This window comes from Myodes glareolus, chromosome 15, assembly GCF_982192425.1.
Source record: "Myodes glareolus chromosome 15, mMyoGla1.1, whole genome shotgun sequence".
NCBI lineage: Eukaryota > Metazoa > Chordata > Mammalia > Rodentia > Cricetidae > Myodes > Myodes glareolus.
Window position 1 is genome coordinate 24,805,841 of NC_142040.1, and position 14,351 is coordinate 24,820,191.

A 14,351-nucleotide genomic window follows, 5' to 3' on the forward strand; every position below is an offset into this window, starting at 1 on the left:
AAGCGCTTGGAATTGTCTGAACTTTTGTTCTCTTCATGGCCACTGAAAAGTCTCTGCACCTCATAAGCCTCTCGGCCGAAGCAGCACTCCAAATCAAACTGAATTAGAAAAAGCCCAGGATGTTCCCGGATGATTTTCCAACACCCTCCCCCATCCCGGAAAAACCATGTGTTTGTTTTCTGGGGCCGGGGGAGGAGGGAGGGCAGCGTGTGTGTGTGTGTGTGTGTGTGTGTGTGTGTGTGTGTGTGTGTGGTGGGGGGGACAGTTTAAATATTCTGTGGGAGTGGTCTTGAGCATCTCTGGGGAGAAGCCCTGTTTACTGGGCTTTCTGAGATGAGACAGCAGGGTTTAGGGAGAAAGAGATGGCGGAGGGAGACTGAGGTTGTGCTTCTAGGAGAACTTTCCACACTCTTTGGGTACATGGATGCCAGGACCTGGGGTGGAGCCTAGGAGATCTTAATTCTCCTTGAATGTGTCATTTTCAGATCTAAGACAGGAGACATTTCATGGCGGAAATTTTTCCCTGCAGCACTCGGTACTACAGCAGCACACACCTTATTTAAAAGAAAGGGCTGCCGAGTGTGGAGGTAGCTGCTTGCCGTCCCAGCCATCTGGGTGCTAAGACAAGCTCCAGGCTTGAGTGGCATAGGGAGAGTCTAGTTCAAAACAACAAACAAGCAAAACACCCCAAGCAAAGCAGACCAGCTATGAAAGTAAACAGAAAGAGAGAAGTAGGGCTACATCTCAAAAGGATCTGTAGGGTAGCAAGTTGTTTGTTTTCTGGTTTTTGTTTCTGTCTTTGAAAGCTGCGAGTGGAGGTCAACCCTGGATTCAAAATCATAACAAGGTAGAGTTCTGTTGGTCTCTTGTTAGAACCCAGAACAACACACGACTGGATAATATAGTTCCCCTGGATAATATAGTTCCCCGCAAGACAAAATGTAGGCACTTTTCAGGCATGATTTCTGAATGAGATACAGAAACAAACAACGCAAGACGTAGCGTTGCTTCCTTATAAAACCATTATTATTTGCTGTTAATATTTGCTTTATTAGGAAAGCAAAAAATGCTATCAGAGAAAGTAAAATGTTGAGTTAAGAACTGGATGTTGTTAAAAGCTCACAGCATTGATAGACAGCTGGGTGCCTCTGCATCATAACTTTGGTCGGGGGTGGCATCCTGAAGACTCTTAATCTCAGCATCGGCATTCTCCATTGGAATATTACTGTAGCATCAGAATCCGAAGTGAATTTAAAGGGTGAAAAAATGGGAGCACACAGAAGTGGCCAGCTGAGAGGCCAGTCTCCCAGGATGTGCATGCAACAACCCTGTCTGAATGCTGAGTGCCTGGCACACTCCAGCTCACCTGATCCCTGGCTTGTTTAAGAGACTGGTCTTGGGAGGTGGATTTAATCGTCCTGTGGTTCTTCCAGGAGGAGAGACCTGGGGCTGGTCCCTCAATCAAGAGCACTGCCTGGGAAAGGAGAACATTGCTGAGATGAAGAGGGTGAACCGAAACCTGGAAGAGAAGGACAAATCATCTCTAAGTCCAGTAAGACCAGACAAGGCGGCAGCACAAAGGGCAGCAATGGCACTCCACCGGAGGCTGCCGCAGGGAGACCGTAAAAAGAGCAGCTTCCTGCAGACTAAGTGGTCAGGAGATTAACAGCGTTGCTGTGGCTCGATTAGGGCCAGGGTTCGGTGGGAAACCAGGCCCGGAGAAAGCTGGTGTTCAAGCGAAGCAGGCGTTGGCTGCCTCCAGTTCAGATGGGCTCCTTTTCTCGTTTTCCTGGGAGAAGTACTCAGATCTTTCAATCCCTCTGTTGTGGGAGTAACTTCCGCTGCCTCAACCAATAGTCGCTGAAATACGAGCCCACAGTGCAGCGGGGAGCGACTTCCGCTCCGTCAGCCAATAGCTGCTGAAATACCAGCCCACTGGGGCGTGGTATATTTCTCTTTTAAAAAGAGAAGCAGATTCGGATCAGGCTCTCTTGGTTCCGGCTCTTGGTTCCGGTGCTTGCTCCTGGCTCCTGCTCCTGGCTCCTGCTCCCGGCTCCTGCGACTTGGCTCCCTTCCTGACGGTTTATGGTGTATGTAAGTTTTACCCCCCAAAATAAATAACCCCTTAAAACATAACTGGTGTGGGATTGATTCGTCGATATCCCTCAGCGAATGTTTACTGGTGTCTACTAAGAGCTAAGTGGTAAGGAGCTGGAGATCAAAGGAGCAGCCCCTGCTCTGAAGGAGCTCTCCGTCTGGGAGCTGGCAAAGGGAGAGGAGAGGGGAACAGCCGAGCCTAATATTGCACAAGAGCCCTGTGGGCGGGAGGGCCACAGCTCTTGCTGTACAAGCCAGAGAAATATTTAGGCCTCCTGGAGGGAGCCAATGGCCAGGGCTAATTAGGCATTCTCCAGCAAATCGTGGAGGAACTGCCTTCTAGGCATAGAGAACAGTGAACTCAGGATGGAAAGGCATCTCCTCCATTGTCTGGGTAGATCGGGAGCACACTGGACATGGTGCTGAGACAGGACTCAGCAGTGGGTCAGCAGGTCTAGGAGAAGTAGCCAGAATGTTCGGATGGAGTTTCCTAAGCACAGAGGTGATAGCCAAGGGGAGCTAAGAGCAGCTGAGGCCTGCTTGATCAAGACTGGAAAGTGGGGTTTTGAGACGGGAAGGAAGGTGGCCTTGGCTTTCCTGGCAGGGTAGCCAAGGCCATCTGTGTGTGCACTGAGCAAGAGACTCGGAGGAGGGTACAAGAGGCTCCCTGGGAATTCCAGAGAGGAAATGAAAGGATTGCCATATTGTCATTATTTGAAATTCACAAAGACTTTCGCCCGCCACGTAACCGACTCTCACTGACACCCCAGCCCTACATCTGTTGATCTGCTTTTAAATGTGGTATGATCGGCCCTCCCCGTATCTGCAGAGATGTAAGTGCCAGGCGTGACAGTCCTGGAAAGGAGCCAAGGCATATTGATTACATACTGTCTGTCCTCTTGTCGGGGCTTGTTTGTTCCAGAGTCAAACGTCACCCAACAGGAAAGCTTCTTTATGGAACTCCAATCATGAGTCTTGGCGGGAGTTTGTTTGTGTTTGTACACATTAATGTATATTTAAAAGGGAGTCCCCCATCTTCTTAAATCTTAAAGAGAAGAATCATACAGAAGATGCTGCGTGGCTGGCTCAAAGTACCCTTGTCTGAACACTGATTTATAGCACTGCTGACCCTTAGCTTTGGGTGAAGCATCTCCTAAACTCCAGCTGGGGTGATGAGCCCCTGAAACACACACAGCTATGGTGATGAGCCCCCCAACACACACAGCTAGGGTCATGAACCCCCACCCCACAGCTAGGGTGATGAACCCCCCAAAACACACAGCTGGGGTGATGAGCCCCCCCCCCCACAGCTAGGGTCATAACCATCCCCCAACACACACAGCTAAGGTGATAAGCCCCATCCACACATACTGCTGAATGTGGTATATCACTGTGTGGTGTATGTGCACGTGTGTATACAGAGATATGTACCTATGTTTGTGTGTGTCTGCACAGAGGCACGAGGAAGGTGCTGGATGCTTTGTCCTGTCAATCTCTACCTTATTCCCTTGAGGTCTCTCACTGAATCTTGAGGAGGGCTTGTACCCTGCAAGTCTCCGTAATCCCCCTGTCTCCATGCTCTGCATCACTGGGGTTACAGTTGTGTGGAGTCAAGATCAGCGCAGGGTGCTGGGATCCTGACTTAGGCTCTCATACTTATGGAGCCGACATTTACCCACTCAACTATCTCTCACATCACACCACCATTTAGGTCCAAATAAGCAGTTTCAGACAATAATTCTTAACTCTCTTTTTGTATTTAGCTTGCATAGTGAACTTGGCTAAGTGAATTTTGTAAGTTCCTGAAAAGCTGCGTCAGCTGAGGGGATCCACTTGTTCTACTATGGCCAGAGGGGCCAGAATATGAGAAAATTAACACATAGGGAGTCTGAGGGAGTCCAAGGGAGTCCGAGAAAGTCTGAGGGAGAGAGCACAGATGGCAAATAGAACAGGTGTTGAAGGAGATGACTGACATTTGACTTTATTTATGGTAGTTTTTAAAAATATATTTTATTTATTTTTATGTGCATTAGTGTTTTGTCTGCATGTGTGTCTGTGTGAGGATACCAGATTCTCTAGAACTGGAGTCACAGTCAGTTGTGAACTGCCACGTGGGTGCTGGAAATTGAACCTGGGTCCTCTGGAAGAGTAGCTAGTACTCTTAACCACTGAGCCACCTCTGTAGCCCCATCCATGGTAGTTTGCCATGGTACTTAGATTATTTTTAGCAAGCATTTAAATAGAATAAAATTTATTTCACTTTCTCCCCCATATCTCTCTCTCTCTCTCTCTCTCTCTCTTTCTCTCTCTCTCTCTCTCTCTCTCTCTCACACACACACACACACACACACACACACACACACGAAGAAGAAAAGCCTTTTCAGAAGAACAATATGACCTATTGATGTAGATTTGTGACTTGACATGGGAGTAATACCCCCTCTCACCTCTGTCTCTCACCACTATCCCAAGAATGTCCAGGTCCTGTTACCTTACAGGGCACAGTTCTCATCAGGCTAAAGATCTATCGATCTGTCTGTCTATCTGTCTGTCTGTCTATCTATCTATCTATCTATCGATCTTTGGTTTTTTGAGACAGAGTTTCTCTGTGTGTCTCTGGCTGTCCTGGAACTTGCTCTGTAGACCAAGCTGGCCTCAGACTCACAGAGATCCTCCTGCCTCCACCTCCCAAGTACTGGGATTAAAGAAAGAAAGGCATGTGTCACCACCGCCTGGCCAGGCTAAAGATTTTGAGGAAAGAGTTTTCTGATGTGATCTGGCTGGATCCATGCAATCACAAAGGAGGAAGGTAGGAATGTTAGGAAGGCAGACAGGGGTGGGAGCTGAGGGTCAGGAGATGAACATACAGATGCCGAGGTCAGAGTGATGATGCCATGGCTGGAAGGAGGTGTCAGTCAAAGGAAGCAGGCATCCAGAAATTGAATAAGACAAGAATGAGTCTCTGCAGAAGCCTCTAGAACAAAAGCAGTTCGCTAACATCCTTACTTTGGCCCCTAGCACCATACTGTCCATCGGACCTCACTATGTTAAAGTCATGTTGCTTCAAGTCATTATGTTTGGAGCCATTTCTTATATCAGTGGCAGGAGACAAATGCAAACCTAGCGAGTGGTCCTGACCCACTGCATCCCAGCTGTGCTGCATCCCAGCTGTGCTCTTAATTTCTTAGGCGATCTTCATTCACTTTAAATTCCTTCATTTGTAAGCTGTGTCTCTGCGTGGAACCCAGCGTCTCGAACACGCCAGACAAGGGCTCTACCCTTGAATCCCGCCCCTGTCCTGTAATTGCTTCTAATCACCCTCTATTTTAGATGCAAGCTCCCTGAGAGGAAGAATGGCCCTATTCTGTCTTTGTGTCTCTGAGCTGGACACAGTGCTGGATATGGACTAGGAGCACCACCATTGGTTGAGTGAGCGGTCAAATCAGCGCCTGAAGGGGAATTTTCAAGTGGATCAAAAAGAGCTGTGACTGTCCCCTTTGGTCTGGTAAGATTTGGGGGCACTCTTTGAAGACAACAATCTTGGATAAAAATGACTCACAGGAGAATGTGAGAGAGGGCCTGTTATTCCAACAGCTACTTGATTCTAGCTCTTTATTCTTTTTCTTTTCTTTTCTTTTTTAGTTTTTTTGAGACAGAGTTTCTCTGTAGCTTCAGAGCCTGTCCTGGAACTCGCTCTGTAGACCAGATAGGCCTCCGTCTCACAGAGATCCGCCTATCTCTCTCTCCAGAGTGCTGGGTTTAAAAACCGCCACCACTGCCCAGCTTCCAGATGTTTTCTTCTCTTATATGGAGACTGCTGAAGTCTCGCAAGAATGGGGGGCACACATGGGTGGGTGTGGGTAACTGACCTTGAGTGGGCTATGAAGCTTTTCGTGGAGACTAAGCCAAACAATAACCTTTCTGAGCTTTGTCCAAATCACAGGGCCTGAGTATTTTTTGCATGAAGTCTTTCCCACATGAGTGGATTCTCCTCCAGCGCTCTGAGCCTCACAGAGCTCCATCAACCTTCTGCTCTCAGGGCCCAACCTTGATGCAGCCTTCACAGGGCCTGTCGTCTCTAGGATGACTTCTGTTTGGATGCTGGCTGCTCGGTGACCTGTTGGCCTAGCTCCAGTGAGCCCTGCCATCTCTGCTGAACTTGATACCAATAAAAGGTGAGCTCTAGAGAGAATTTTGCTTCTTAGTTTTTTTTGTTGTTGTTGTTTGTTTCCCTCTTTGGTTCTTGCTGGGGTTCCCGTGGAAACTAGAGGGTGTACCGTGAACTCACAATTTTGGTTTTCCTGTGTAAGCAGTTCTTGGGGTCCTCTGCCAGAGCAGAAAGTCTCTTCGTCATCCCCACGCTGATTCTTCCCTCTTTCTTTGTTTCTCCGCCTTCCCCTTCTCTCCTTATGGAATTCTGCTTTCCCCAGCATTTCCCTTGGGGCATAACCACCCCCAGCACCCACCCTACCCCCATCCCCACCCTCTGCGTCTGCTTCCTCCTGATCCAGCTTGCCTTTGTTCCTGCTGTTGAGGAGCTAGCTGGTCGGGAGTTCACGCCACACACGCCACACATTTTCACGGTGAAGACAACTTCTTTTTCAAAGAGGTCCCTGGGCGTTCAAATATTTCTAAGATGAAGCAAGCACCAGAGGAAGACACAGGGAGGGTGTGAGTCTGTCGCTGCACAGGTCCCCCGAGGTGAGAATGCTGGATGCCCACTTCCTCTTCTGCCAGGATAGTGACAGCTCTCTCAAAAACACATACGGGACAGAAAGACTGGTTTTCTCTGTCAGATGAAGGAATTTCCATAAATATAATTAAAATAATGTGGAAGGCATATCTGGCCCACACAATTGAAACCAGGGACTTAGCAGATATTTATATACCCGCAGACACAGTGAGCAGTGCTAGTAGACGTGGTGGAAAGAACCTAAACACCAGCAGAAGAGATTAGATTTGAATGGATAAGCAAATTTGGCATATGCATACAATGCGATATTAGCCTTAGAAAAGAATGAAATTCTGATGCAGGCTACAGCATGAATCAACTTTGAATATATTTGGTGAGTGAAGTAAGCCAGATACGAAAAGATGGCTACTGTGTCATTTCTCCTGTATGAGAGACCCAGAGCTGTCAGACTCATAGAATGTAGAGTGGTGGTCACCAGAGGCCTGGGAGAGGGACACGGAGTTACTGTCTAAGGCATCAGCATTGCTGCTCAAAGAGACGATTGCATACGCACGCGCATACGCTTAATCATCCAGTGTTAATCTTTGAGTTTCAGCAGAACTGAACTGCACACTTAAAATGGCGAGATTGGTAAAGCTGTCCTTTCACCACAATAGACAAATATAACAACCAGCAGCGTGGATATCACAGTTTCTCCATAATTCACTTTTCTTTTTGATTCAGGGTACAGAGCAAAGAATCAAAAGATGTACAAAGATGATTGGAGGTTCACCTACCAACGTAGCTGTTGTTTGTGTCTTCTTTCTACACCACGTTGCTCACAAAGCTTATTAATAACACTGAAGCACACCTTCCTTCTAAGTAATTTCTCCCCTTTTGTACACCAGCCTAGGAAAGAAAACACCTTTATTGAGGCAAATACATGCTTGCCAAAGTTACCAAAACAAACCCTGTGACTGTGGCAACCCTTGGAACTGGGCTGGGAAACCCGGATTTTGCAATTCTTATACACACACTGAATGACGCGTCTTGTCCTGGGCTCCCTGACTTCATACAGGAAGTATGTGACCTCCAGGTCCCCGGGCTCTCTGAAAGGGAACTTTGACAGGGACCAAACGAGCACTGGGATTCCTCTCAGCTCAGGTAATTTTTGTGGCTGATAGTTGGGTTAAAGTTTTGAAAAACAAATACCACCTGCTTGCTTAACCTGAGAACAGGAGCTCGGGTGGAATGAACTCAAATTTGATGGCCAGACGCCCTGAGTGCTTGGCAGACTTATAGGGTGATTTTTAGTGAGTCATTTTGACATTCTGTGTCTGCATGCCACAGGGGAATTTAGGGTTGAAAGTGGCCCCCTCACACCTGCCAATTTTCTTAGGGTGACCCAGGTTAAATTTCTCTCTGCAGTTTGGGGAACAGGCGTGGGATGAAACACACGTACCAGCTCCATTGTGACATAAAATCCAAACAACATGAAATCACAAAACCTGTAAGACACTGCTTTCTTTGACCTATTTCAAATATCACATTGGGATTTAGTCCCTTCCTCTTTACTGCTCTCTTTCCCCTCTTTTCTTCCCTTCCTGCTATTCTCCTTCTTTCTTTGATTTTCCATTATTTTTTTGCAGTTCATGCATCTTGAGTGTTACACTCTTGCCCATTGATGTCTTCCAGAGCTACACATGCATAACTCCAGTGTGTATGCGCATGCACACACACACATGCCATACACATACATACACACACGCACATGCACACAAATGTGCTCATGAATACATGAACACTCACACGCACTCATGCACAGCCATACACACACCAAATTGCTCTCTGTCTCGCTTTTCTTGCAAGCCTTCAGGCATGGATCATAGGTAGCTACAAGATTATATTATGGAAAATGAAAGGAGTTGGCAAATAGATGGTTGATCAAAGCTACTTGAGAACAGAAAAGATAGAGATGGCATAGTAACGAGCCCACTCTTAACACTTTCCTAGAGTTCTCTTCAGCTGCTACACACAAAAGCCAGGTCTTTGGCCTTGCCAAATACTAGGCCTCCTGAGGAGCCCAAAGTGGGGAACAAGAAAGCATGCTATGTCTATGCTTTCTTTTCTGAGGCAGGTCTAGAGTTCTGCTTGGGAAATACTGTATGTCTGAGGAGCTAGGTGACAGGCCGAGGCTGCAGGGAGAACCTTCCTGCCGCTGTGAGGAAGAAAGCCCAGCTTATTGGTTTCTTTTTGTGTCGTTGACTGGACTCAGGTTGGCGTGATCATCTAAGAGGGTGAGATTTTGTTGGGGAGCACAGGTAGATGAACAACTGGCAAAAAAAAAAATAATTGTAAAATTTGAAATGTTGCTAAACATCAATAGCAAAAGCTATTGTAATGATGATGTCATTATAGCTAAGAGACCAGCTAACTATTTATACCGAGTGTGTTTTGAATCCTGTGATACATTGCTGCTTTCTTCGTGCTACACTCGGGCGACAGCTACAATTGTTATGGGCAATATACAGGGCATCCCCCCATGGAGAGATAAGGCGATTCTCATCAAAGCCCTGAAGTGACCGTTTGAACAGATATCCACTATTCATGAGTTGGGCAGCTCCGAACTGCCGGTGGCTTGCAGCTCCAGTCAAGGGTGGGAGTGGGGTGGGGGTCGTACGGAAGTATTGAAGCACAGTGAAGATGTGACTGTCCAAAGTGGGGGCAGTGGCCATCAGTCCCTGGTTAGAGGCTAGCAGGCCCTTTCTGAGGGATAAAGCAAGTCTCAGCGCCCGGCTGTGATCCTTCCTGCTGAGTCGACTTTCTTGCTTAGATAGCATCCCAGGACACCGCAACTGCCTCAGCCTAATGACCGCCCGTTCAATTATCCTAACACTCCATTTTACATAGGGCAGCTCCAAGAAGCTCTTTACCTGAAGACTGGATGACTAAGAGACAGATGCTTCATTATATAGCCATTAAACTGCCTGCTTTGACTCTATTAATATTCTTGCTCCTCGTATCTGACCGAGATGCCGCTCGATCCACGGTCACTATCACCAACCAAGTGTCGCGTTGTTGGGAAAAGATCTCTAGCTGTAGGGAGAAGAGGGGGACAGACAGTCTTCTGTTCTGACGTGGTGACCAGTGAAGGTGGCAGGCCTCCCTTCCCATAGGCTGGTCGCGCTGACAACATCCGACAGGCATGTTTTAATTTAATTAGGTTGAGGAGGTAAGAAAGAGCAGTTTTGGGGTGTGGTTTTCTTGGGGTGGTGTGGAGATGCATAAAGGCATTTTTTTAAATGGTGTTTTAGTTGGGCAATTACAGAGGTTGAGTAATTTAGTGTTTTGGATGGGAAAAGTCAACATTACAGTCGGGGATGAGGATACGGGCTGCCAGGCAAAGAGGACGGCGCAGTTGATGGGTACCTCCCGCTGGGAGACCCAGCCGCTAACAAGCATCCTCCTGGCACTGTCTGGGTGATTCTTGTTCTTTCCCACTCTCCCTGCTGTGTGCCCTGGGTACTTGGCACATGAGGAGTGTGTTCCGAAAGTCAGATGTGGGTTGATGTAAGAAAGAAAATGAAACAAGTAGAAGGTATTTTGCATTTCAGGTTTTCGCCCTGTGCCGGCTAGTTTTATGTCAACTCGACACAATCTGTAGTCATCTGAGAGGAGGGAACCTCAATTTAAAAAATTATTCCATAAAATATGGTTGTAGGGTATTTTCTTAATTAGTGGCTGATGGGGGAGGGCCCAGTCCATCGTGGGTGGTTCTATCCCTAGGCCAGTGGTAAGGGTTCTATAAGAAAGCAAGCTGAGCAAGCCATGAAGAGCAAGCCAATAAGCAGTATCCCTCCATGGCCTCTGCATCAGTTCTTGTCTCCAGATTTCTGCTCTGCTTGAGTTCCTGTCCTGAGTTCCCTCAGTGATGGATTGAAACCTGGAAGCATAAGAAAAATAAATCTTTTCCTTCCCAAGTTGCTTTTGGTTATGGTGTTTCATCACGACAATAGGCCCTAACTACAATACTTCTCAGTAGCAAGCTATCTCTCTTCCTGTCTCTCTCTCTCTCTTCCTCCCTCCCTCCCTCCCTCTTCTTCTTCTCTCTCTCTCTCTCTCTCTCTTTCTGTGTGTGTGTGTGTGTGTGTGTGTGTGTGTGTGTGTGTGTGTGTGTGGTATCTACAAAGTCCACAAGTTGCTGACTAATTGTTAATTGTTTCAGGAAAACTTATTCTGAACTCTGGACAGTGAAAGGAGCAGATATAGGATTTGATTTTAGAGGCCCCCTCCCCCTTAAACTAGAGATCCTAGATCTAGCAGCATTTTTATTTGTAAATAAAGCTTTATTGGCAACCAGCTGGGATCATTTGCTTGTGTATCACCTAATTCTATTTGCCCTTCAATGGCAGTGTGAATACTTACAGCAGCAGTCATATGACCAAACTGTTTGTTACCTGACTTTCACAGGAAGAGATTGTGGGTTCCTGCCTTTGACTATTATGCCGTCTCTCAAGAACTAAGATCTTGGAGCAAAAAACAACCATAGGAATCATCTTGTCTCTTTTTCACAGACAAGGGAAGCAAATTCTTTTATTGCCACAGCCAGTTTAATATTGTATTTTAAAAGAAGATGGGAAAACTGAATGTAATTTGAAGAAAATCAACAGTTATGACATGCCCTTAAGGAGAGTCAAGCTTTAAGATAGATTGGAAAGCTAACATTGTGACAATGGCCTCCAGGCTATTCAAAAAGTCGGCAGACGCTTAGTATTTTCTATCTCCATATAGAAAAGTTCCTCCCCCCACCCACCGACCAATTTGAATGGTTCATATATTGGAATCAGGTTTCCGAGGATGATTAGAGCCTGTAGATCTTTAAAACAGCGTAGGAACAGCTGTTCCAAATGACACAAGCTGAGAATGGCCACTATTGCCAGACAGCTCCCCAACTCGGCTTTTTTCTGTACCAAACAGTTGGAAACCAGGTACAGGTATCGTAGAAGTACATGAAGATCCATATGCAAGTACATACATGTGTATGATTGTTACATATGTAACCTTGACTACACGCAAAATCATCTGGAGGCTGGGGAGTTGCCTGCCAAACATGGTAGAAGCATCTAGCATATGAGATGAAGGACCCCTTGACGATTGGGGTTCTGAAAGCAGTGATAGAGCTATTACTGTAGGCCTTAAGGAACATCTTCAGTCATAATTTCTAGCACTTGTAGATTCAAGGGAAAAATGTGCAAAATATCAATTTGTCACAGTACATGTCATGGCCTAATGCAGTCACTATTAATGGAAGTCAGCTTCACAATTGTTGAACGTTTCTCGGTGGGAAGTTTTTCTAACTCTCAGATGCTACAAGCATTGCTGGGCGCTGCAGAAAGATGAACACATCCTGTGCTCTGCATGTTTGTAGACGAAAGCAGCCTGTGCACTGTATGCATGCAGACTAAAGCATCCTGTGCATTGTATGTAGACTAAAGCATCCTTTGCACTGCATGTATGTAGACTAAAGCACCCTATGCATTGTATATATGCAGACTAAAGCATCCTTTGCACTGCATGTAGACTGAAACATCCTGTGTGCTCATATAGACCGGAGTGTCCTTTGTACTGCTTGTAGACTAAACGGGAAATACACAGTGACTTTATCTTAACCATGAGCTCTGAAGGGTAAGAACTATGTATAAATCTCACTATTCCCTGTTCTTAGCATAGCCTTGCACATTGTAGATACAGGAAAAACAATCCTTTTGGAGCAATGGGAGCAGAGCTGTTGTATCAAGTGTGCACTAAGCATATATTCAGAGAAAGCAGGACCACTGCGAGCTAATTAACACTCTTCTGCTGTCTGGGAGACAGTTACTTCCAGGTCTTGGTCTTACACTCTCCTGCCGTTCCCACAGCTCTCGCAAGTTCATCTCGGTTTGGATCCGCCCACAGGTAGCCACCACACTTCAACTGTGTATTTCTACAAGTCCACACTGTGTCTGGACAATCATGCTTGGAATTTATATTGAGCCTTTCATCTTTGAAGTTCAATGTTCTGGCTCTAATCTTTATGACTTCTTAGTGAAGTAGGAAGTCATTGTTTTGATTTTAATTTTACAGGCAGAGGTGTGAACATGTGACAGACATCCAGGTTCAAGGGTCTGTTCAGAAGCCCTGTATGAGTCAAAGCTGAGGTGGGAACAGAAATGGACATTTTGCAACCCTAAACTGAAGTTTCCGTTTTCGCTCTTTTTCAATTCAAAGGCAGTGTGTCTTTGTCTCCCCTTTCTCTACCCCGTAGGAAAGAGAAATGAGCAATGATTCTAGTTCATTCCAAATACATTTAAAGACAGAGATGAAAATCAAGCTGCAAAGTCTAAATTTTCTAAAATCTTTTCTGAAGTACTTCTAATGTCTTTAGACCAACTGGTGGTTTTAACTTAACTTGAAGATATATATAATCATTTCTCCCTTGGCCTGGCTGGTCTTAAGGTAGCTAATTGTCAACTGTCCACGATTTCATAGGCTTACTTTGCCCTGATTACCAGCCACATGGAGGCTCTAGGCAGAGTGCCTTTTCTCTTCTTCTAATGCAGCAACAACATTTTCAAACTCAAGACTTTATAATTAAGGCGCGACGATTATTTGCAGGACAGTACAGGGTTGTAATGCAGTTTGAAAACAAGTCTCTATGAATGGTAATAAAACCTAAGCGGGGGCTGGACAGGCCCATGAAAGAATTCATTTTAGACGAACCCGAAATATCTGCCTCCTTGAAGTATCTCGTTAGCATTTATCAAGCAGTTAATAGTCTCAAAACACTTGACAGTTAATCCATGGAACATCCTTTGTAGATAATTAAATATTCTGATCTGAACTTCCAGAAGCAGACACACCAAGCAGCCATGAGACTTGACCGGAAGGACAAGACAGGAAGCCGGTGTCGAAATAGGCGATCAATAGCTGCCTGTTCCTTGGAGAGATGCCTGTCTGTACAGCTCTTCAGGACACTCTTTCAGAGCCACGGTGAAAACCCAGTCAAGAAGAAAACTTTTTTTTTTTTACTTTCACAAACTCATATTTGGTTCAATAAAAATGCACTTAACTTACATAAAAAGTATCCTTCTGCCAGACTTATTTGTGGAGACTAAGTAGGATGTTACCCACTCACTGGGTGAGCTTGGAGGTACAGGAACTTGGGCCCCCTCGCCTCATGCATTCTGAGGATCCTTGGGACATCTAAGTGCATTTGCTGGAGGTCTAACTGCGTTGCAGAAGGATCCTTGCTCCAGTTCCTACAGCACCAGCGCCATATTTGGAAACCCTCTGTACTGTGGTGCTGAGGAGAAGTATTGACAACATTATCCTGAGACATTTTTTAAACGAGATGAATGATTTCTTTCTTTTGTAGACTCACTTCATACCCTTCTCTCTACTTCCATATTTCTTTAGTAGTACTTTATATTGATAATGCACAGAGATCCAGTAGAGATTTTTATAGTGCATGCACCAAGATAAGACATAATCAATATATGAAGAAGGCTTAGAACAAGTGAGCATTTTCAACTTTGGAGGAATG

General features: G+C 45.8%; 1 long non-coding RNA gene across 2 annotated transcripts; it reads left to right on the forward strand.

Annotated features, from left to right (window-relative positions):
• Positions 1–1,354: 1,354 nt before the first annotated feature.
• LOC125405164 (uncharacterized) lies at positions 1,355–13,889 on the forward strand. Of its 2 annotated transcripts, none has more exons than XR_015734966.1 (4): positions 1,355–2,094; positions 5,428–5,602; positions 6,041–6,272; positions 13,657–13,889. It is a non-coding gene; the product is annotated as an uncharacterized LOC125405164 (long non-coding RNA). The 2 variants fall into 2 exon arrangements; XR_015734967.1 differs by having other exon boundaries at positions 1,357–2,094; positions 6,137–6,272.
• Positions 13,890–14,351: the final 462 nt, after the last annotated feature.